Here is a 23,680-nt window from a genome sequence, read left to right on the forward strand (position 1 = left end):
ACATCAGGGATTTTATCGAGATATGTGACACTTTCAAGTTCAATGGTATGACTGGAGATGCTATTAAACTACGACTCTTCCCATTCTCTATGAGGGATAAAGCTAAGTGTTGGTTACATTCTCTACCACCATGGTCTATCTCTACTTGGGAAGAACTTGCTCAAAAGTTTCTCACTAAATTCTTCCCTATGGCGAAGACAGCTGCAATCAGGAATGCTCTTACTCAGTTTGCTCAGCAAACTGAAGAATCTCTGTGTGAGGCTTGGGATCGATATAAGGAGATGCTAAGGAAGTGCCCACACCATGGCATGCCTGATTAGATGATTATAAACTGTTTCTACAATGGATTGGGTGCTACTTCTAGACCCATGCTCGATGCAGCATCAGGAGGAGCCTTGTGGGCTAAGAGCTACAATGAAACTTATGAATTAATTGAACTGATGGCTGCTAATAAATACCAGGATCCTTCCCAGAGACTGACTCAGGGAAAAGTAGCAAGAATTCTGGAGTTGGATGCAGCAACTGGGATAGCTGCCCAACTTTAGGCTTTGACGGTAAAGGTGGACACTTTGGCTAATTATGGAGTTAATCAAATCTCTAGTGTCTGTGAGCTTTGTGTTGGTCCCCATAAGATTGATCAGTGTCCTATCTCTAGTGACTAAGCTCAGTTCGTGAGCAACTTTCAGCGATCATAACAACCTGTGCCAGCCACCTATCATCCTAACAACCGCAATCATCCTAATTTTAGCTAGAGCAATGCTCAGAATACAGTTTAGCAGCCTTATCAGCAGTACCCAGCTAAGCAGTACAACCCCCCTGGTTTTCAGCAACCACAATATGTACCAAGACAGCAACTTCAGCTGCAACAAGCTAATGAAAAATCTGAATTAGAGGAGTTGAAGCTTATGTGCAAAAGCCAAGCTGTTTCTATCAAGACCTTGGAAAATTAAATTGGACAAATTGCCAATGCCTTGCTAAATCGTCAAACGGGTACACTACCTAGTGACATTGAAGTACCAGGAAAGAGGGAAGCTAAGGAGCAGGTGAAGATATTCACTTTGAGGTCTGGGAAGGTTGTGAATCCCGAACAAACTCAAGTTTCGAATGAAGAAGCTGGGGTTGAAGAAGAAGTAGAGCAGCAGGAAGCAAAAGTGGAACCAAGGAAGACTAATGTTGAGCACACTCCTCTTGAGGGTAATACAAGGGAGAAACAAATATATCCTCCACCGCCTTTTCCTAAGCGGCTGCAGAAGAAGAAGCTGGATAAGCAATTTGAGAAGTTTCTGGAGGTGTTCAAGAAACTTCATATTAATATACCTATCACTGAGGCTCTTGAGCAGATGCCTAGTTACGCAGAGTTTATGAAGGGTATTCTCTCTCGGAAAGTAAAGCTAAATGATTTAGAGACTGTTGCTCTCACGGAGGAATGCAGTACTGTGATGCAACAGAAGTTACATCCAAAGCTAAAAGATCCTGGAAGCTTCACTATTCCGTGTATTATTGGAAAAGTGTCTTTTGACAGATGTTTATGTGACTTGGGAGCTAGCATCAATCTGATGCCTTTGTCAATCTTCAAGAAGTTGAACTTGCCTGATCCAAAACTGACTTATAGACCTTGCAGTTGGCCGATCGTTCTATTACATATCCTCGAGGTATTATGGAGGATGTCTTGGTCAAGGTTGATAAACTCATCTTCCCTGCTGATTTCGTAATTCTTGATTTCGAGGAGGATATGAAGATTCCCATAATCTTGGGGAGACCCTTCTTGGCAACTGGTCGTACCTTGATAGATGTGCAAAAGGGTGAGCTTACAATGCGAGTGCTGGATCATGATGTAACTTTTAATGTGTTCAATGCTATGAAATTTTCTACGGAAAATGAGGAGTGCTTAAAGGTGGAGTTGGTCGATTCTGTGGTGACTTCAGAACTTGATCAATTGATAAGGTCTGATGCCTTAGAGAAGGCCTTGTTGGGGAATTCAGACAGCAAAGATGGCGGAGGTGAAGAGAAATTGCAAAATCTGAATGCTTCTCCTTGGAAGAGGAAGATTGATATGCCTTTTGAATCTCTTGGAATGGAGGAATTGAACAAAGCTCCTAAACGCCTCAAGCCACCTATTGAGGAAGCTCCTACTCTTGAGCTTAAGCCTTTACCTGAACATTTGAGGTATACTTTTTTAGGTGATGCATCTACTCTGCTTGTGAATATTGCATCTGACCTTTCAGGTAGCTATGAGGATAAGCTCTTGAGGATTCTAAGAGAATTCAAATCGGCAATCGGGTGGACCATAGCAGATATTAAGGGAATCAACCCTTCTTATTGCATGCATAAAATTCTGCTAGAGGAAGGTAGCAAGCCCACGGTTGAGCAGTAAAGAAGACTTAATCCAATTATGAAGGAAGTGGTCAAGAAGGAAATTCTTAAGTGGCTGGATGCAGGGATTATCTATCCCATTTCTGACAGTTCTTGGGTGAGTCCAGTTCAGTGTGTATCGAAGAAATGAGGTATGACAGTTATTGCTAATGAGAAGAATGAGCTCATTCCTACGCGAACAGTCACGGGATGGAGAGTTTGTATGGACTATAGGAAGCTGAACAAGGCCACTAGGAAGGACCACTTCCCTCTGCCTTTCATTGACCAGATGCTCAACAGATTGGCTGGTTACGAGTACTACTGTCTTCTGGATGGCTATTCGGGTTATAATCAGATTTGAATCAATCTAGAAGATCAGGAGGACACTACCTTCACTTGTCCATTTGGTAATTTTGCCTTCAAACGAGTTTCTTTTGGTCTGTGTGGTGTACCAGCCATATTTCAGAGGTGTATGCTGGCCATCTTTTCTGATATGATTGGCCAGAATGTGGAGGTGTCCATGGACAACTTCTCTGTATTTGGTGATTCTTTTGATGAATGCTTGTAGAATCTTGGACATGTTCTCAATAGGTGTATTGAGACCAACTTGGTTCTCAATTGAGAGAAATGTCACTTTATGGTGCGACATGACATTATTCTTGGGCACAAGGTTTCTAGTAAAGGTCTTAAGGTGGACAAAGCCAAGGTGGGGGTCGTTGAAAATCTTTTTCCCCCAATTTTTATTAAAGGAATTCACAGTTTTCTTGGTCATGCGGATCTCTATAGACGTTTCATTAAGGACTTCTCTAAGATTTCGAAGCCATTGTGTTGTTTGCTAGAGAAAGATGTCCCTTTCAAGTTTGATGATGAGTGCCTTGCCACTTTTGAGATAATGAAAAAGAGTTTAATCACAGCACCTGTCATAACTGCACCTGACTGGAATGAACCTTTTGAGATGATGTGCGATGCAAGTGACTATGCAGTTGGAGCAGTTCTTGGACAGAGAAAGAACAACTTATTTCATGTGGTCTACTATGCTAGTAAGATCTTGAATGGTGCTCAACTGAATTATACTACTACGGAGAAAGAACTTTTGGCTATTGTCTATAGTTTTGAGAAATTTTGATCTAATCTACTTGGACTAAAGTGATAGTTTTCAATGATCACGCTGCAATTCGTTATCTCGTCTCGACGAAGGACTTGAAGCTTAGATTAATCAGATGGGTTCTTTTGCTTCAAGAATTTGAATTAGAGATCAAAGACAGAAAGGGGACTGATAATCAAGTCGCTGATCATTTATCTCGTTTAGAAAACCCTAATGCTACCTCACTGGACAAGACATTGATATATGAGTCTTTTCCCGATGAGCAGCTTTTTGGAGTGCAAGAGGAAGAACCATGGTTTGCAGATATTGTGAACTACCTTGTGAGTAATATCATGCCTCCCGACTTATCATATGCTCAAAGGAAGAAGTTTCTACATGAAGTGAAGTGGTATATGTGGGATGAGCCATTTCTTTTTTGACAAGGAGCTGACTAAATCATCAGGAGATGTATTCTTATAGAGAAATGAGAGGGGGGTCTTGCGAGATTACCACTCAACGGCTTATGGATGACACTGTGGTGGAGAAAAGACAGCAACTCGTATTCTTCAAGCAGGTTTCTTTCGGCCACTCATCAGTTCGTTTTGAAATGTGATCGATGTCAACGTGTGGGTAATATGTCTAAGAGGGATGATATGCCTCTTAATGTGCTTCTCGAGGTTGAAATCTTTGATGTTTGGGGAATTGACTTCATGGGGCCATTTGTCTCATCTTGTAACAATCAGTACATCTTGTTGGCGATCGATTATATGTCGAAATGGATTAAAGTTAAGGCGTTGCCAATGAACGATTTAAAGGTGGTGCTTAATTTTCTTCGCAAGCAGATATTCACAAGTTTTGGAACTCCAAGAGTCATAATCAGTGATGAAGGGTCGCATTTTTACATCGCAAGTTCACTGCTATGATGCAAAGGTATAATATGAATCATCGCATTGCTACGGCTTATCATCCTCAGACAATTGGTCAAACTGAGGTGTCTAATAGAGAGATTAAGCGCATTTTAGAGAAAGTTGTGTGTTCGTCAAGGAAGGATTGGTCTTTGAAGCTTGATGAAGCTGTTTGGGCGTATAAACAACACACAAGACTCCATTAGGAATATCGCCGTTCCAGTTGGTTTATGGTAAGGTGTGTCATTTGCTTGTGGAGCTCGAGCATAAGGCGTATTGGGCGTTGAAAAAGTTGAATCTTGACTTGAATGCAACCGGAAAGAAGAGGATGCTTAATTGAATGAACTCGACGAGTTTCGACTCCAAGCTTATGAGAACAACAAAATATATAAGGAGAAAGTCAAGAAGTGGCACGATAGGGGTCTAGTGCTCAAATCATTTATGCCGGGACAACAAGTTCTTTTCTTTAACTCTCGCCTTCGTCTTTTTCCTGGAAAGTTGAAGTCAAGGTGGTCAGGGCCCTTCATAATCAAAGCTGTGTTTCCACATGGAGCGGTGGAAATTTTTGAGAATGATTCGGGCCAAGTATTCAAGGTAAATGGTCAGAGGTTGAAGCATTACTATAGTGACAACGCACACCGCGAGGTGGTTAGTGCCGTTTTATTGTCCATTTGATCTCAAGATTCTACATCGAGATAACGACGTAAAACAAGTGCTTCTTAGGAGGAAACCCAAGTTTGTTGTACATTAGTCGGTAGAGGAAGCAAGAAGAAAAGAGAAAAACATAAAAAAATCAGAAAAAGAAAAAAAGTCAGGGCCAACTTCAGACGCTGAGAGTGCCCGCGCTGATCTAGCGCGCGGCCGCACTGTTTTTCCAGAAACCAAGCATGCCCACGCTAATTTAGCGCGCGGCCGCGCCGATTTGGCAGAAGGTGAGCGCGCCCGCACGGGTCTAGTTCGCGGCCGCGCCGGGGTCCCGACTCAGATAAAAATAAAAACAACAGCTGTGAAGATAAAATCGGGATTTTTACTACAAAATCAATTTCTACACGAATTTTACTCTTCCACATCCCAAATTTCCCTCTCAAAATCAAACACATTACTCCCACGATTCCCATAATCAATTCTCACTTGTATTCCATATCTAATTCTCTTCTCACCACCTACATATACATAAACTTATACACAAACTTCTCCACCACTTCACAAATTCTCAAACATAAATCTCTCTCAAACACTTAGCTTTTATTCTCTCTTATTCAATCCCAATGGCACCTAAGAGACAAAGAACTCAAGTAGGCAGCAGCACCACCGATTCTTCATCTGCGGGTGGTGTGAGGCTGAGATTTTTGACTCAAGAGGCTGAAGAGGAGTACACGAGGCTTCTCTCGAAGCCTATAGCAAATGAGTGAGGTTTTCAGCTATCAGGGAAGGATGGTAAGTTGTTAGAGATGATTCTGGAGATGGGCTGGGTTCCTTTTTGTGAGGCTCCCGCTGTTGTGCCCATGAGTGTTGTGCGAGAGTTCTATGCTAATGCGAAGGCAGAGAAGAATGGTTTCACGGTGGTTAGGGGGATGACTGTGGAGTATAGTGCTGATGCAATAAGGAGGGTGATTGAGCAGCCCGCGAGAAAGCCCGGTCAAGACACTTAGAACGATAAGACTCCGAAGGACTTCAACTTGGATCTGATCGTTGCTACTCTGTGTGTGCCTGAGACTTACTGGAAGTTCAAGAGGGGCACAACTGATTACTCCATGTTCCCTGCATCGTGCATGAACAGGTTTGCACGGGCTTGGAATTCTTTTATTTGTGCTAACATCATACCATCTTCTGATGTGCATGATATTACGGTGGAGCGTGCTCATCTATTGTGGGTTATTCTTCAGGGCGATTATATTGATTTGGGGATGTTTATATATCAGGGGATTTTGAGATTTTTGTGAGGAGGTACTACGGGTTCTATACCCTATGCGTCCGTTGTAACGAAGTTGTGCGTGGCAGTTGGTGTTCATTATCCCGCGCATGAGCAGCTACAGCTTCCCAGTGCTCCTATCGATAGTTCTACGCTGTTGAACATGACTGAGTGGTATGGTGGCAAGCCCGATCTTAAGGGGCTTGGTTATTCATATGATCATCTGCCAGGTGGTAGGCCAGTGGATCAGACTTTTACTGGTGGGTCGCAGCAGGCAAGGAAAGCAGCTTGGAGAGCTCAGTTGGGAGAGGAGGCTGGTCCATCGCAGCAGGAGCAGGAGGAGGCAGGAGCTGATGTTGGAGCTGGTTTGAGTACGATGCAGTATAGGCGTCTAGCAAGGATGATGGATGCTATGCATGACATCCATAGCAGATTTGCACGTGATCTCACCCAGGCACTTGGGACTGCATTCAGATCCACCGATGTTGACATCCAGTGGCCAGTATATGGTGAGGACTCCGTGTATCCATCTCCAGACACGCCTGACACTCCACGAAGGGTGATGATCCTGATTCAGAGTAGGTATGCCTAATTCCTTACTATTACCTTCACTGAGGACAGTGAATATTTTAAGTTTGGGGGTAGTAGTTGAAGGAATATGTTTTGTGAGAGTCACGTATAGTTTGCATATTCATGATAGTTTAGTGCATATAGTTGCATATCCATCTAGTAGTTTTTTTTATTTTTGGTAGTTTTTATGATAGTTTGTTCATATAGTTTCATGCATTTGCATAATAACATGATCCCTTAGATGATTTTGCCGATTGATTTGTGATGTTGATGCTAGTGTAGTGATGTCGTATTTAATGATGTTAGGTCTTATCGAATTGATTTGCATGCTAGAGGCAATTGTATTTAACTAAGTCGTATAGGTTTCTTAAGTGCTAGATCATGGTCATGGTTTGTTCGTCAAGGTTTAATCACTTGTTTATATTTAGAATTTTGGATATTCTCTTAATAATAAATTAACACGGATATTTAAAAATTGGAAAAAATTGGATTTCATTGTTAGTTTTGTGGCTAGGTGTCAAATGGCTAGTAGCCGACTCATATTTATATGAGTAGTCTAGGGTTGAACGAGATGGAGCGAAACGCACTCATTCAGAAAATTGAGAAAAAAGAAAAAAAAGAAAAAAAGAAAAAAAAGTATTTAAGTGTTATGTATAATTGATCACGAGTGGGATCTTTAGTACTCGATTTATTAAGTTCTTAGGGGACTTTGTGCCTAGTGACCTAAGGCTTTTATAGTTTGGGATACGCTTAGCTAACACTCGCTACATGGGTACTATTGTATAAGTCTGTGTGGACCTCACTCATTGCACGGTCAAATAAGAATATTTGTGTTATCTTGTTGTGATTAAAAGCGTGAATCCATGTAAACTCCGATATAAGAATTGAAGTGTTATAAGTTATTTTGAGTCTAGCTTTTATTCTATTTATAACCTTGCGATTGCTTTGATGAGTAATGAGTCATGATTATTGATCTAGTTGCGCTAGTATATCTGTAAGCAGTTGCACACATGCACGTCTCTGGTTTGTAGGTTGATTTGTGAGGTTTGATTGATCTTTATGCGAATAACTGCATTTGTTGAAATGTTGCTTGTTGATTGGTTTAGTTATTCTATAGGGATCATTGCATTCATTTAGGTGCATTCATGCATTTTTATTTCTTATTTTTTGAGTCATTTTATGCTTGAGGACAAGCATCCATTCAAGTTTGGGGTATGTTCAGTGGAATTTATGACACTTTATTACGCTCTGTAAAGCTTTGAATTGGTGCATTTGTACTCAAGTTGTTGGTGTTTTAATGTTTTTTCTAGTGTTTTTGCATTTTCAGGCAGGTAATCGGGTGAATTAGCATTATTTTGGTGCTAATTTGGTGTTAGGGAGGTGTTGGAATAAAAGCTCTTGGAAAACCGACTCGAATCAGCAAGAAAAAATGAAGAAGTCATCATTTTCATTAGGAGGTCAGCGCGCCCGCGAGGTCCAGAAACTCAGCGCGCCCGCGCTGGTCAAGCGCGCGGCCGCGCCAGGTCGAGAAAAGAAATTCTGATTCCATTGGGCTTTTGATCCAGAAGACTTCTACTCTGCATGGGGCTGCTATATATACATAAATAAGCTTGTTTTTTCATGGAGAGACATACGAGAGCACAAGAAGAAGGCGTAAGAAGATCGTTTTAGCACAATTCAACCAAGGCGAAGAAGATCTAGTTTAACTTGTGATTCTTTGTTTAAGTTGTAATGTTGGATGCTAGTTTTTTTATTCTTGAACCTATACTCTTGTTTTGTACTTTCTTATTATTCATTTATAAAGACTACATTTATTATACCATGCTTTCATCGGAATCCACGTTGATGATGAGTCCGATTATTGGCTAATCATTATCGTGGGGTTCAAACAGATTTATTTATGGATTTCATTAGCTGAATTATTTCGATGCCTTAGTGTGTGGTGATTGTATGATAACCTAGTATTGGTTGTGCGTATTCATCTTATGAGCATCGAGAACTTATAAGATAGTGTGTTAATTCTTAATGAAGCGAAAGTGAATTTAAGGATTTAGAACTTGCCATTCTAGAATAGGTTCATATGTTATTGTTATGTATGATTCATAGGTAATTTTAACCATTTTACTTTCCTATGTAATCATGATAGATAACTTGTGCGTTAAATCGTTATGTTGTCAAATTCTATAGACATATAGGGTCTCAATATAATTGGTGTCTATTCAGCTTCTATCTCTTTTGTGGATGTCTGGTAGTATGGTATTCGTGCAACAAAAGTTGGCGTTTATCAGTTTCGTGTTATATGATTAGTGTCATCACCATTAAATGCTAAGGTTAAGAATGAAAAGGCTATTGAATGAAGTATCTAATAAAGTTAGGATTCCCTGTTTGTCATATATATTAAATAATATCATCCTTATTCTCTTAGTTATATTTGTTAGCTTAAATTAGGTAAAACAATCCCAATTTTATTAATCGTCTTAGCATTGGATAATAACCATATCATTGTTGCATAGGTGCATATTCTTTAATTAACCAAAGAGTCTCTGTGGGAACGAATTTGATTTATATCTTATACTACTTGTGAACGCGTATACTTGCATGTATTTTAGCGCGTGTTTAGCGACTAACAGTTATCGACAAGTTAAATTTTACTAGAGAACTCTGAGTTATCGATAAGTCAATAAGCCACTAGAGAACTCAGAGATATCGATAAGTCAAAGGGAAGATATGAAGACTAGAGATCTCTACGAGCCAAATTCTCTTATAGAGAACTTAGAGACATCTACAAGTCAAATTTACAATAGAGTATTAGAGATCTCGATAAGCCAATATACTTATCGAGATGTTAAGTTCTCTATAGACCAAATTGAGATCTCGAGGTAAATCTCAAAGTATAAAATTACAGACCAGTTCAATATCCTAGATCTACAATCAACAAACAATCCAAACAGCTGGATTGACAAGTCTATAAAAAGCAGCTTGAAGGATGTGTAAGATTAATAGTGAATATTAACTGACAAAGGAAGATCAAAGTAAACACATGATGCTAAGATATGCTAAGTCTTAAATGGAAGATACAGTTTTCCTAAAATGGAAATGGCAAGTGATAATTTACTAAAGTTAATAGCATGTCTTATTGTACATTGTGTAAACAAGCAGTTAACTAAGTTATAAAGTTAACACTGGTCCTTTAGTTAGTAGTAACAATTTAGATAGAAAATCTTGTAACTCTCTCAAGAATAAGCTAAGTTCTTTATCAACAAAGAGCCTAGAAATTTTGTAGCAAAACATTCTTAATTTTAATATAAAATTAAGTGAGTTTTGAAAAGATCTTTGTTCTTTATTATTGCATGTTTAATTTCTGCAGTAACATATTTCATTACAAGATTCAATTTACTTTGTTCAACCAGAAAAAGAATTCAAGAAAAGCATAAAAATAGTAAAACACATTCACCCCCCCTCTGTGTGTTATTCATTTCCTAACAAGTGGTATTAGAGCAAAATCTGAAAGTAAACAGATTCAAGATCTTGGAAGAATGAATACACAGAAAATCAGTAGCATCAAAATTCCTACCTTTGATAAAGCTAACTACACTCTTTGGAAAAAGAAAATGTTGATGTTTATCAGGATGGCCAATCCACTCTATATTCAGATTCTCAAAAATGGGCCCTTCACTCCTATGGTTAGAGTTGAAAAATCAACAGATGGTGATATGGTCATTCCAGCTCATTATGCTCCAAAAGACCCTTCTGAGTATACTGAGCCTGAAAAGGAGAAAGTTTCCCCGGATAGTGGCTTGCAGTTGACATTGATTGAGTCACTTGACAATGTGATGTACAATAACATTGTCAACTGTGACAGTGCCAAGAAAATATGGGAAAAGATTGAAATACTCCATGAGGGAACTAAGGAAGTTAGATCTAATCAAAGAATGATACCGATTTTACAATATGAGGGTTTCATGGCCAAGTCAAAAGAAAGTATAAATGGTGTGTTTATTCAATAAGCTGATAAATGACTTGTAGCTCCATGACAAATACTATGAAGCTGAAGAAGTGAACTTAAAGTTCTTGCTTACTCTCCCTGATCATTTGGAACTAAAAATCTCAGCAATCAGGGAAGGGAGAGACTTGAGCAGAATAACACTGGAAGTTCTATATGGAATTCTTAAAACATATGAACTAGAAATGATTCAAAGGAAATCATTGAGATCTGTTCAAGGACATGTAGTAGATGGCTCAAGTGCTTTAATTATCAATGAAAGCCAAATATTTGATGATGAGCCAAGATCTCAAACTCCAGTTGCCTCACCAAGTGAGCAAATAACAAATGATTCACATGAACAAGTCATTCTGGAATTGGAAGAAGATGAGTTCTACACTCTTGATGAACTGGATGAGCTAGATCAGTCAATGGCCTATTTGGCTAGAAAATTCTCTAATATTAGAGTAAAGAAGCCAAGATTTCTTTCAACAAAGACAGCAGCTGGAAAGGAAAAGGGAAGTACACTTCTGATAGCATGAATGGTTACAAAACTGAATCTATTGACAGATCTAAAATAAGGTGCTTCAGCTATGATGAACTAGGCCATTTTGCTACATAATGCAGGAAACCCAAGAAAGCAAAGAAAGACAAAGCTTATCTTGAACTGGAAGCAAAGTATGAAGCTCTTCTGAAGAAACAACAAAGCAAAGCTTATATTGCAGAGGGAAAAAGTTGGGATGATTCTGATAATGGTGAAGATGAGGAAGTTGGAAATTATGCTTTAATGGCCTTGGAGCAAGGAGAATCATCCTCATCAAAATCACATGTACCAACTCTCACTAGTATTGATTTATATGTGAGTCAATATAAGGAAACTATAGAAAAGATGAACACAGAAATGTTTCACATACATACAAGTATGGTTGCTGATAATGAAGAAGCGAGCACACTGACAAAGATAAATGAGAAGCTTGAAAGTGAGAAACAACATGATGAATTGTTGTTGGTGGAGCTTGAAACTGTAAGACAAGAAAATGCATATCTGAAGAACAAGCTCAAGTGTGCAAGTGAAATTGAAACAGTGCTAAGGGAGAAGCTGGAAAACAATGAAGTTAAGTTGAAATCCTTCAAGAATGCATCTGAGTTAATTGGACAGTATCATGAGAAAAACAAGCCATCTGCAAATATTGCTATTGGTCTTGACTATGATGCCTTGAACAACAAAAAGAAAGAGATAGGTGACAAGGGAAAAGCAATTGAAAATGAAAATGTTCCAGCAATGCTGAAAAAGGTTGCCTTGCCTATGTTCAAGGCATGTGAAGTTAATTTCAGTGAAGAAGAGTTGATTATCAAGCAAGAAATTGCTGATGAAGATAAAGAGAAGAAAAATATAGAAACAACTCCATCCTCCAAAGCTGAAGAGAAGCTCATGGACAATCAAAGTTCCAAGAAACCTGTCAAAGATACCAAGACTGAAGATGCAAGAAAGAAGAAGAAATATAGAAATGGGAAAATTGGGATAAACAAAGGCCATAATTTTTCTTATGTTGCAGATGCTCCAAGAAAGAAGTGTGAAAAATATGGCTATGTAAATAATCTCACCTTTGTAAAAAGGTTGTTAGCAAGCCAGCTGAAGGAGCATGCAAGTACAATGAAGCAGATGCAAATCATCCATACTCATTCTGTGACAAGTTTGACCGTATCCCTTGCAAATTGAAAGTGATGAAGAGTTGCCACAAATTGAGAGTAGATCTTAAAGAAACAAAAATTGGGTCTACATCAGATAGGGAAAATGCACAACAGTCATTGAACTCTATTTTATCTGAAACAACTCATTCTACTTCTACTAAATCAGTTAACAAGAAGAAAGTACCCAACACTGCTTGGGTTGCTAAACACACTTAAAACTCATTGTGTGAGGGAAAAGTGAAGAAAGTCATATGGATCATTGACAGTGGGTGTTCTAGACATATGACAGGTGATAAGGCCATGCTATCACAGTTTGAGGAGAAGGTTGGCCCTTTGGTGACCTTTGGAGACAACAACAAAGGATTCACAATGGGATATGCCAAGATTGTTTTTGAAAATGTTGTCATTCATGATGTAGCACTGGTAGCTGGTCTTGAAGTGAATCTTCTCAGTGTTAGCCAATTTGCAGACAAAGGCTTTAAAGTTTTATTCAACAAAGAAGAATGCACTTTTATCAGCAAGAAAACTGGTGAAGTTGCTCTGAAAGAAGCAAGGAAAGGAAGCTTGTTTGTTACAGACTTAGACTCAACAAATAAGGATGGAATTTGTTGCTTCTACACTAAGGCATTAGAAGAACAACGCAAGCTGTGGCATAAGAAATTGTCACACTTGAATTTCAAGAAAATTAACACCTTGGTCAAAAAGGAGTTAGTGAGAGATATGCCTAAACTAGAGTTTGCTCAAGTTGAAGTTTGTGAAGCTTGTCAGAAAGGAAAAAATGAAAAGATCAAGTCACAAGTCAAAAACTGTGAATTCTATAAGTGCACCATTGCAACTTATTCACATGGACTTGTTTGGGCCAATAAATGTCTTATCAATTTCAAGAAACAAATATGCACTTGTGATGGTGGATGATTTCTCAAGATACACTTGGGTAGAGTTCATGCACTCTAAAGATGAAACTCCACACAACATAATTATGCAGATCAAGAAGATAGAAACACACGCTGAAGATCAAAATTGTGTAAAAAGATTGAGAATTGATAATGGAACAGAATTCAGAAATACAACCTTGAGTGAATTCTGCAAGAGCAAGGGCATTGTTCAAGAATTCTCAGCTGCTAGAACACCTCAACAAAATGGAGTAGTTGAAAGGAAGAACGGAATATTAGTTGAAGTAGCTGGAACAATGCTACAAGATGTCAAGTTGCCAGCAAGTTTCTGGGAAGAGGCTATTAACACTGCATGGCACACTCAGAACAGATATCTCATTAACAAGGCACATGGCAAATCACCATACTCAATCATGTCTAAAAGAAAGCCTACTGTAACGAATCTTCATATGTTTGGAAGCAAGTGCTACATTTTGAAAGACAACTCTGAATATGTAGGAAAATTTGACTCAAAAGTCTTTGAAGCAATTTTTCTGGGATATTCATTGGAAAGAACAACCTATAAAGTTTATGTGATTGATCAAAAGAAGATTATGGAAAGCACATATGTGACTTTTGATGATGACAAGTGTCCAGGCTTGGAATGCCTTGATGATAATGAAGCTGAAGCCCTTGTATTTGAAAACCTCAACATTGATAATGATTCTGATGGTGAAGATGAAGTCAATGCACAACTGATATTAAATGAAGAGATTAATGAACATGAAAATCATGGGAATGGAAGCTCATCTCAAACACCTGAATTTGATAGCACACACTCAGGGGGAGAAAGAGAAGAATGATCTAGTAGTCATACCAATAATGAAAAGAATGATGAAGACACAAGTCAACAAACTCATACAAGGAAGAGGGATAGAAGTCACACTAGAGAAGCAATTATTGTGATCCTACTGTTGGTGTGAGGACTAGAAGTACAACTGCTAATGAATGCCTACATGCATGCTTTCTGTCTCAGATAGAACCCAAGAAAACTGAAGAAGCTCTAATGGATCCTAATTGGATATCTGCTATGCAAGAGGAGCTTAATCAGTTTGAAAGGAACAAAGTTTGGAAGTTAGTTCATGCACCAAAGAATAGAAGTATTATTGGAACAAAATGGGTATTCAGAAACAAGATGGATAAAAATGGTATAATTACCAGAAACAAAGCAAGGTTGGTTGCAAAAGACTACTCACAAGAAGAAGGAATTGATTATGATGAAACTTTTGCTCCAGTTGCAAGACTTGAAGCAATAAGGATTTTTCTAGCATTTGCTACACATTCAAACTTTAAAGTTTATCAAATGGATGTCAAGAGTACCTTCCTAAATGGTGAGCTAGAAGAAGAAGTTTATGTGCAACAGCCACCTGGTTTTGAAGATCCAAAATTTACAAACTTTGTGTACAAGTTACTCAAGTCTCTATATGGACTAAAGCAAGAACCTAGAGCTTGGTATGATACACTGCCAGAATTCCTACTGAAGCATGGTTTTACTAGAGGTACCATAGACAAGACTCTCTTCTACAAGAAACATGGGGAAGATATCATCCTAGTTCAAATCTATGTGGATGATATCATTTTTGATTCTACAAATGAAAAGCTTTGTCAAAGATTTTCTAAGCTTATGCAGAGTGAATATGAAATGAGTATGATGGGGGAATTAAGTTACTTTCTTGGATTACAAGTAAATCAAAGAAGTGATGGAATCTTCATCAGCCAAACTAAGTATGTCAAGGACTTATTGAAAAAGTTTGGTATGATTGATTGTTCACCTGCTTCTACACCTATGTGTACAGCAACAAAGTTGGATGAAGATAGAAAAGGCAAGAGTGTAGATATTTCAAGCTATAGAGGAATGATTGGATCATTGCTTTATTTAACAGCAAGTAGACTAGACATCATGTTTGCAACATGTCTATGTGCAAGATTTCAAGCCAATCCAAATGAATCACATTTGATGGTTGTAAAGAGGATTTTCAGATATTTGAAGGGAACTCCAAACATGGGATTATGGTATCCTAAGGGAACTGGTTTTGAAGCTGTTGGTGACATAGATGCAGAATTTGCTGGATGCAGGGTTGAAAGGAAGAGTACTAGTGGAAGCTGTCAATTTCTTGGACAAAGATTTGTATCCTGGTATAGCAAAAAATAACAATCTGTATCAACTTCTACAGTTGAGGCTGGATACATAGCTGCAGAAAGTTGTTTTGCTCAAGTGCTTTGGATTAGAAATCAGCTAATGGACTATGGCATAGTGTTACACAAAATTCCTATCATGTGTGACAATACTAGTGTTATATATATAGTGGCTAATCCAGTTAATCATTCTAGAACAAAGCACATTGATATAAGGTACCATTTTATTAGAGAACATGCTAAAAATGGTACCATTGAGCTCATTTTTGTTCCAACAGAAAAACAATTAGCTGACATTTTTACAAAACCTTTGGATGAAGCAACTTTCACTTGACTTGTAGGTGAAATTGGAATGCTTAATTCTTCATCATAAGGCAAGAACTCAGCTAATGTTTTGTATAAGATTAATTTCTAGTAAATCAAAATTAATTTAATTTAAATTAGAAATTAACTGAAATATGAATTATGAATATTTCAGAAATCTCTGTATATTTATTTTTTAAAACAAAAATTTAACTTGGAGTTTTTCACATTCTAAGTAAACTGCCCAGTTGTTAATTTACATCTTTAATATGTAAAATTAACACAAGGCAGAATTTCAGTAATCCAAAGGTATATAGAGAACTGAGTTCTCGATAACTCTAATTGACTTCTCAACAAGTCATTTTAAGACTTCTCGAGTGAGTTCTCGATAAGTCAATTTACTAACTTCTCGAGTGACTTCTCGACAGGCTTAAATATGACTTATCGATAAGTCCTTGTAGAGTTCTCTAGTAGTGTTAATTCACAGAGTTCTCTAAAAGTATAATTTTAGACTTCTCAATAACTCAGAACTGAAATAAATTAACTTAATAAATTATTTTGGTAAAATACTTTTGGAAAATTTATTCTAATTTATTTTGAATTTATTCAAATAAAATTTGGAATTAATTCAGTCTATTTTTGGACAAACTGGGTATTTATTTGACATCTCGATAAGTCAATTTTTAGTTCTCTATAAGAGTAATTTAAAATGACTTCTCGATATGTTTTTCATTTCTTAAAATGACTTCTCGATAGACAAATTCCAAACGTCTATTTTTGAGTTCTCGACAAGTCATTTGCTTTTACTATAAATACCTAGACTTCTCGATACATATACATACTTACAACTTTCGAGATCTCAAGTGACCTAGCTTTCAATCCAAAACCGATTTCTCTCTCATTTTTCTCCTTTCTCATAAATCTCTTTCCACTAAACTTCATACTCATATCAATGGCATCCAACAATCTTGTACCCTTCATCCCCAAGGAGACCAATTTTCTTGCATTTCTGGATGCAAACCAAGCACCTGAATCTTTTCAGTGCTTTGTCAAGTTCCTTTCTGAAACCTACTTTGTAGGTGCTCTTACAACTAACCCAGTTCTGTATCTGGATATATTGGGTGACTTCTGGAACTCAGCTGTGGCTAGGATAGTTATTCATGAAGATCAGTCTTCAAGCTTGGTTGTCAACTATCAAATCAAAGGACAACAGGTGGAAATAACTGAAGCTCACATGAACTTAGCCTTGAACATTCCAACTGACAAGGTTGTGGAGATCCAAACTCAGGATGAGCTCTATGAATTCATGGATTTTATCAACTATTCTGAGAAGATCAACCTGGTAAGAATGAATAAGAAGAACTTGAGGAGAGAATGGTCTTTCTTGTTTGACTCAGTGATAAGGGCTTTCACTTGTAGGAAGTCAGGATTTGACAAAATATCCAGTGTTGTCCAGAAGCTGGTCTACTCCATGGCTCATAATAAATAGATCAATGTAGGACACTACATATTAGAAGAGCTGAGCACGAGGCTGACAATGCCATTGGAGTCAAGAGGTAAGGAGATCTTTCTGCCTAGATTTATTATGCCAGCTTTAAATTATAAAGTTAATGATATACATATGCTAGAAGGTGTAAATAGGACACCAATTGGCAATTGTAAGCAAGTATCCATAATCCTATTTGGATCACTTCTTACTAAGAATAAGGTTCCAATAAGTCTTAAGTTAATACCTTTCATGATTGCAAGATTTAAGACTTACCCTTATTCTATGCCAGACATGAGAAGTAGTGGAAATCAACCTAGTGCAACCTAGTGCAACAATGGTTCCTGAGCCTGTGGAAGCACAAACATAGGCACACCCACATGAACCTACCAATGTTGAGTCTGTTCTTTCAAAACCTTTAGAAACTAGACAACCAACCACCTCATCTTCTCAAAAGGATGAGGTGAGTAAAAAGAAGAGAAAGGGGGTAACCTTAGCCATTATAGCTGAGAGTGGTGAGGATCAAGCTGAAGCTGAGTCACCTTTGGTCAAGAGATCCAAAAGAAGTAAGAAAACTGAGCTGACCACTCAAGCCACCTCTGTATCCTCCTAACAGGATGCAGTTGTAAAAGCACCTAGTAGTGAGTCTGCACAGCCTGAACCTGAAGCAATTCAAGTGTATGGTAGGAAAAACAAGGATGGCACACACTGTGAGGGCACATCTTTTGAAGCTCCCACCTCCATTCAGGGGGAGCTGCCAACACTCACACCTGAGCAATAATCTCTCATATCTAAAATTTCTTCTCTTTTAACTACACTTGAATCTAATTCTCAAGTGCAAGAAAAATCAAGTGACTCGGTTCAAGAAACCTTGATCACCACCCAGACACTACATTTAGATGGTGAGAGGCTACTAGCTAGGGTAGACCTTGATGACACCATCAAAAACATGGGAGATTCATCAGTTTTTACTGAAGACCCCATGGAAACTCCTAATGCACCTTCATGTGCAAATCAGTCTTCACAGACTATTAGGTTTGAGGGTAGTACTCCTGAGGGGGAGCTATCTAAACCCTCTCCAATTCAATTGGAGGCTCCTCATATAGGAACAACTCCACTCAAAACCCTAGCAGAAATTGCTTTGGCAGTTGATGCTAGGAGTACAATTGCCAATGATCATGTCATAGGGGAGGCAAGTATAGCACATTCAGGTGATAGTGTGATGCAAGATACACAAGGGTTTGAGACTGGTGCACATGGCAGTAACCCAGTCAAATCCCCTCCAATTCAATTGGAGGTTCCCACAACTAGTGTGGAATAACAACTAGCCATAACCATAGAGCAATCTATGAGTAAAACTGTGACTTCAGTCACAGGTGGTTCTGCTGCTCAACCCTCTATATATCAAATACACCTCATCTCTCAATGGCTCCAAGACACTGAAAATCAACCATTTACTTTTGAAGACCTTAGAGTTGATCAACTTGGAGGCCTGGCTCAAATCTCACAACAGCTACTCACATCCAACATGTCCAATCAAGATTACCAAGCTATCATGCTCTCCTACCAGGCTGATGTGGAAGAAAATCAAGCAAAGATTGTTGATGAAGCTGATCAAGATGCTAACTCTGAAGCTTGGTTGGACAAAGAATTCACAATTGAGATGGATGTTGTGTTAGCAAACTGCATAAAAGAGTACATTACTATCTTGGAAAGCAATGCTAGATCCCTCACTCCATAGGAGGTATATGATGCCATCAATGAAGTCTACAAGGCTCAAATCAAGGCTTTCCACAACTTTGGAAAAGCTGTACAAATAACATTGAATGGTCATCAGGACAAAGTATTGAAGATGGTCAGAGAAGATGGACCAAATCATCCCTTCACAAACTGAGATCAAAAATCAATTTAAGACCTTCTCACAACAAATGTCTAGGTATGATCTCAGTGGGATTGATAAAAGTGTAAATCAACTCAAGGAATCATTTGTCGCCTTGCACAAAGTTGTTCAAGAACATATCAGTAAATCCAATGACACAAGGTTGAAGCTGGATAAAATGCACACTGCAAGATACACTCCTTCGCCTTTGGTTATGGATGAAATTCAGAAATTTGTGCAAGCCACTTTTGGTCAATCTACTGCTATCTATGCTCCAAGCTCTTCCTCTACAGATATTCAAGCACTCAAGGATCAAGTAGCTTCTTTGGAAACCTTCAATGCTTCTCTCAACACTCAAGTTCAAGCTTTGACTTCTTTAGTCAAAATCCAACAGACAGACATAAAGACTCCGGTGGACTCTCACAGGCACCTTCAAATACAAAACTTTGTTACTTTGGGAGCCATTATAGGCAAGCTCAACATTCCTCTACCATCTCTTCCAGAACAGATAAGGCCTGAAATTCCTACTCCCCTCCTCATGCCTGCCAACAAGACTAAGGGGGAGATAGAGGCTTGGCTAGCAAGATCCAGATCATCTACTCAACAAGTTCAGGGTGTTGAAAAGAATTTAAATCAAGAAGTAGATCTTGACATGGAGAGACTTATTAGGGTTGCTGAAGGTCCAAGTCTAAGCAGAAAATTTGATGAATTGCTTAAGGCCCTAAAAGCATCTCTCAATGATAATCACTTCATATACAAAAAGGCCCTGGACAGAATAATAAACTTCTTAGGGGTGGTCATGGTGAATCAAGACAATTTTCTTCAAAAGAGGATTGTGGTCAATATAAATGACTCAGGGATAACATATGTATGCAGGTATCCCTCAATTATCTTGTCTCAAGGAGGGCATCTGAGTTGGAAATTATGATCAACAAAGTCAAAGTTGTAACTCATGAAGATACCGTGCTGCTAACTGAATTGAAGAATGCACAAGTGGCTGCTTTTCCTGAAGCATACCTACAGCCAAGCAAGGGTATAACATACATCTGTCCAAACACCAGGCACTTCAAACACTTTCAAATCCCTAAACAATGTGTCATATCCAACAAGAAGCTTATCATGATTCTGGAAACTGACTTAAAATCAAAGAAGAACAAGAATGATGATGATGTAGAGATGATAAATCTGTTGGGGAGATACTTGAGTGATGCTGAAGCCAACTTGCCTAAAATTCAAATCAACAAGGATAATTTGGATGATGATGAGCAGAAGAAAGATGATCAAAATCCTTCTGTCTCAAATCCAAGTCAATCCACTAAGCCATCTGGCAGCAAGGGTAGTGAGAAGAAGAAGGAGGATGATAAGAAAAATGATGACAAGAAGAGAGCCAATGAGAGAAGAATTAAAAGGAGACATGATGTCTCAGAACCACAGCAAACCCTAAAAATTCAAACAACTCTAGGTCAACCTCTAGCCAAAACTTCTGTATCAACAACCTCAATCAACAAACCACTCTCAACATCTAAGCCAAAATTTCTGTTCAAACAAACAGCCAACTCTTTCCTAGAAATTTCAATCACCACAAGCCAAACAAGTCTCAAGAAAATCATAACCCTATCTTTAGCCAAACTTTCACTAAAAGTCAATCTCAAATCTGTTAGGAGAAAGCCTAAGAAATCCAAGCTTGCAAAAAAATGAGAAGTCAATAAAAGGGCCATCTGAAAATGTTTCAAGCAATCTGACTTTCTACCTTTGAATTGGTGCATCTCAGATGAAGATCATTTTCAACAACTTGCTGAGGAAATAGTCAGATTCCAGGTTGTATCTCTTAGGGAAATTATAGATTTCTATGTAGATGGGTCCTTTACCTTTCTTGGCAGTGATTTAATGGACTCTCTTTCTCCCACAGAAATTAAGAGAATAATAAGTTTTCTAAAGGACAAGGATATACTGCCACAAGGGCATGGAGATCAGTTATAGCTGAATGGTTGATTGAAAGGGAAGAAACAAGAAAAAGAAATAAGACTGAATCTGAAGAAAGAGTGAGGAAGTATAATGAAGAAATTGAGATGTTCATAAAAAGATCAAAAGAGCTCAAGGCCAAAGGAATGAGTAGAATCTCTAAGGATGGGAAATTTTTAAATATCAAAGCTGATGGATTCTCAAGATTTAGGATTGATTTACTGGACAATGGTTATCTAAAGGTTGCAAGACAAAAACTTGTAGAAGCTCTAAGTGGAACACCTATTATAGAAGAACTGGAAATTCTTGATCACTTGAAGGATGTTCTTAGGGAAGAAGAAGATACAAAAACTGTCTTTGCCTGATACTTGTAACCATTGAACTTTTTAAATCTCATGTTCTACAAAAGTTGTAATTCTATCAAGCTTTATGTATTGATTTCACTTTCTATATTTTTTTAACTTGGGGTTAGTCTTGTTAACAGGCATGTATTTGTGTTAAGCAATCTTCTCACAAATTGGGGGAGATTGATGTGCAAGACATGTCTGTAATTTAACAAGACTAAGTCAAATTGACAACTCTAAGTAAGTTGTATTGTAATCTTAGTTTGCATTTGTACTTGTAATATTAAAAGTCTGTAAAAATGTAAAAGAGCGTATTGGAGTCTTTTTGTTTAAACAGTATCAAGCCTAAGGATGCTATCTGGATGAAGATCAAGAAGGTCATGCCTCAGAAGAATTTTGAAGAAGTTTGGAGTTGAATAAATCTGTTTGGAGATATCGACAAGTCATTTCTTCACTAAAGAACTCAGAGTTATCGACAAGTCAACATTCACTAGAGAACTCTGATTTATCGATAAGTCAAATTCCACTAGAAAATTCAGAGATATCGATAAGCCAAAATTCACTAGAGAACTCTGAGTTATCGACAAGTCAAATTTGACTGGAGAACTCTGAGTTATCGATAAGTCAATAAGCCATTAGAGAACTCAGAGATATCGATAAGTCAAAGTGAAGATATAAATACTAGAGGTCTCTACTGTAACACCCCCAAATCCGGGGTCGGGGATCCGGGTTGTCACGAGTTCCATTTCCCTTAATAACACCCAATCTTAATAATTACTCAACTACTCTGTACTGTGACCCCACAATAAACACACACACCATACGTTATAGTCTCAGAGATGAACATCCAAAAATAACCACAAGTCATTTTATTCCACAGTTATCTGCCAATACACCTTAAAAGGTTTTCTGAATAAATTTACATTTCTTTGCCATTATTATAATTCATAATTATACATAAATCTGGTACATTAGAAGTTGAAAGCCTAGCCTATTGGTAGTTCCTACCTCAGCTACGGCGGCATCAATGCTTCTAGAAAACTGCGGAACGTCTCCTAATCGCTTGCGAATCGGGAGCTTGGTCCTGTTCATCCTTTCTATCTGTTGTTGTGTGATGAAAGAAGAAAGCAAGGGTGAGCAGCAAGCCCACCAAAATAATATGTATAATGATTAATAGTATATGAGCCTTCTCTTAGTACTCATGAAAGTCTTGGTCAAAAGAAATGAACCAAGTTGATATCTTAATGCGATGAAGTCGCAAAATATTCAGTATATATATATATATATACTTTTCAAAATCTTGGAAGTCCTCTTCCATGCATAATATACACAGAGTTCCAGTTTATAACTGTATAAAAATATCGTTGCAAGGTGATCTCATATATCTAACCTTATCTCAACGTTTTTCTGAAAATCTTTGTCATATATAAGACAATTATTAATTAGATATAAGTTTAAAAGATGAAGTTACCAAATACTTGACTACACTTATATCATTTATAAAGCTACTTGAACTACCACTGTTCAAAGTATAATGAGCTTTTACCAGTTCATCACATAGATGAGACTACAAGATAAGACTTGAATAGATTCAATATTTGAAATATTTTGAAGGAAATGAAGTTATGATATACTTCATTAAGTCCCGATATATATATATACACACCTATATATATACATACGTTTCCTGAAAACCTCTGTCATGTAAAGTATGAACAGAGTTTGAAACATCCAATGAATTTTGGAAAGGAAAAGAATTTTGGCATAAACCAGATATCTTGCTGATCAGGCAAAGATACCCATTAGTAACCTTTTCTACTAGTAGATGGACGAATTCCCCACTGGTCATCACCCTGGCCGCATTAGGACCTATGCTGGACTGCCACTCAGCCACTTATGCATTTGATAGACTCCCACTGAGCCACTTACACTATCATGGACGCCCACTGAGCCCATGTTGCTTATGCCGATTCAATAGATGGACTTACTTCCCGAACGTTGGGCAAGTAATCAATTCATTTACCAAAACTGCAACCTTGTTGCGAATATAAAATACACCACAGAGCCGGATTCCCCAGGTTTTGAGCGAATATTTAAATCCCCTTTGAAAGGAAGATCTTAAATATAAAAATGAGTTTTGG

The 23,680-nt window shown here is 38.0% G+C and overlaps 1 non-coding gene across 1 annotated transcript; it reads right to left on the reverse strand.

Annotated features, from left to right (window-relative positions):
- Positions 1–203: 203 nt before the first annotated feature.
- Positions 204–310, reverse strand: LOC141676007 (small nucleolar RNA R71). Its single transcript, XR_012556622.1, has one exon. It is a non-coding gene; the product is annotated as a small nucleolar RNA R71 (small nucleolar RNA).
- Between the last annotated feature and the right edge of the window lie 23,370 nt (positions 311–23,680).

Source organism: Apium graveolens, chromosome 7 (genome assembly GCF_009905375.1).
Source record: "Apium graveolens cultivar Ventura chromosome 7, ASM990537v1, whole genome shotgun sequence".
NCBI classification, from domain to species: Eukaryota; Viridiplantae; Streptophyta; class Magnoliopsida; order Apiales; family Apiaceae; genus Apium; species Apium graveolens.